The sequence below is a fragment of the Prinia subflava genome, chromosome 32 (genome assembly GCF_021018805.1).
Source record: "Prinia subflava isolate CZ2003 ecotype Zambia chromosome 32, Cam_Psub_1.2, whole genome shotgun sequence".
Classification (NCBI taxonomy): Eukaryota; Metazoa; Chordata; class Aves; order Passeriformes; family Cisticolidae; genus Prinia; species Prinia subflava.
Window position 1 is genome coordinate 890774 of NC_086278.1, and position 2269 is coordinate 893042.

Here is a 2269-nt window from a genome sequence, read left to right on the forward strand (position 1 = left end):
CATTGCAGTTTTGCTCTCCCAAAGCTTTGCATCTCCACTGTGCCCGAAAGGCAGCGGTGACAGCTCAGGAAATGGATTCCACCAAATCTCACAACAACTGATGGGAGCTGCTCTGACCTCCCAGCCATGGCAGGGCCCCCCAAGGCTCGGTGGAGGCTCCAGCCCCATCTCCCCACCCTGGGAAAGCCCAGGCCCTGTTAAGAGGGAAGTTGCCCCAAGCAGAAGCAGGAACAGCGGCAGGGGCATGAACAAGACCGTGGCCGATGGTTCCTGTTGTGATTCCCAGCCCAGCTTTGTGCCCAGGAGCCACCTCCAAAGGGGATTTTTTTCAGTGTTGTAACATAAACTGAGGAAAGGAAGGAGCTGGAGCCTGCACTGGGTGCCTGGTCAGGCACAGCCTGGGTGGAGCCTGCTGGAGTTAATTAATTTAGGTTTAATTTGGGTTAATCACAGCTGAAAAACGACTGGGCAGTGACTGGAGCCAGCTCAGAGATCCCCAGCTCACAGATTCCACTGCCCAAAGTCCAGAGAATATGACAGTGTGGAATTTCACAGCGGAGCAGCCCAGGACGTTCTCCTAACCTGACGAGATTAACCCAAACCCCTGCTCTGGACCCAGACTCCTCAATGGGCTCCATTTCTGCTGTACCCTGAGCAGAGGGCCCTGAGTGAGCCCTGCATTAAGCAGCGTTTTTAACCCTCAGTAATATCTGCAGGCAGCTGAGGGAGCTGCACAGGCTCCCACATTTGGACCCTTCTTCCCCTCAGCCCGGCTGTCTCTGGCAGCCTGGAGCCCTTTCCCAGCCGTGTCACGGGCAGGATGTCACGAGGCCCTGTCCCCTCCTCCAGAACGGAAACTCTGCTTGAGCCCAGAACTGTGGTCACAGCACAGAGCTCAGCCCGCCCTGGCACCCCACAACAGCCCCTGTGAGCACCCCAGGGTGCTCCAGCCCCCTCCTGCTCGGGGACCTGGCAGCTGCCAGGCCTGGGAAAGGACAGCTCCAGACTGAATTTTTTCTTAGCCATCCCTCAGGGCAGCCCATTCCTGAGCTGAACCATGAAATTCCAGACTGGTTTGGGTTGGAAGGGACCCGAAGAATGATCCAGTTCCATCCCTTTCCACAGCTTCCACTGTCCCAGGCTGCTCCAAGCCCCAATGTCCAGCCTGGCCTTGGGCACTGCCAGGGATCCAGGGGCAGCCACAGCTGCTCTGGGCACCCTGTGCCAGGGCCTCCCCACCCTCTCAGGGAATTATTCCTTCCCAATATCTCATCCAAACCTTCCATCCCTCAGAAGGACCAAAAAAAGGCCAATCTCAGCCCATAAAGTTGTTTTTACATCCCTGTTCCATCAGGATCTCGTGCACAGCAGGTCACAGGGAGGCAGCCAGGACTCACTCTCTGGGGCTGGAGCAGAGCGAGCACCCAGGATTCCCACTGGGAATCTGCAGTTTTCCATGTCTGAAATTTAAATTAAATTGGCACAGGATGGGGGGGAAAGCAGGGGGGTGCCCTGGCTGAAGGGCTGGCACTGGGCTGGGCTGTGCCACCACCTCTGCCTGGCACTGTCACACACAGAGCTCCACAGCTCTGAGGACTCCAGGGTCCCTTTTCTGGCAGATTTACCACCAAAGGATCAGTCAGCCCTCCAATTGCTTCCCATATTGCTGAATATTGAATATTGCTGCCCAGCAACCCCCTGCTGAATGTGGGAGTGGGGTTTGGAGTCACCTCCCAGGGTTTCCACCGAGCTCTGCTGCTGCTGAAGGCTGAATTTGCCCACGCCGTGACAGGAAGCCCTGAGAGGCAGCTGAGGGGCTGCTTTGGCTTAGCTGATAAGTCAAAAAACAGACAAAATAACACCAGAGTTATAAATAGCGTTTTGCTGGGTAAACAGAGGATTCTGCTCTCCTGACCCCCGGCAAGTCAGGAGAAAGGGCTGAAATCAAGGAATAACTTATGGAAATCGTGATGATTTTTTAACATTTCCAGTGAAATCTTCAGATAAAATGAGCTGATTTTGCAGGGGGGAGCAGTGCCAACACTTCTCTCATCATGATCACGATAAGCCTGGATGAGCAGAGCCAAATCCCACAGGGAATGTGGCTCCTCTCGTTCAGGTCCAGTCCTGCCCACCCATGTCCTTGCCACAGCCAGGTCTGCTCTCCAGAAAATCCCTTAGGAAGGGGAGCTGCAGGGCAAGGAGTGAGGGAATGTGAGTTTGGAGAACACGGAGCATCCCACAGCACTGAATGAAACTCCTCCACGGA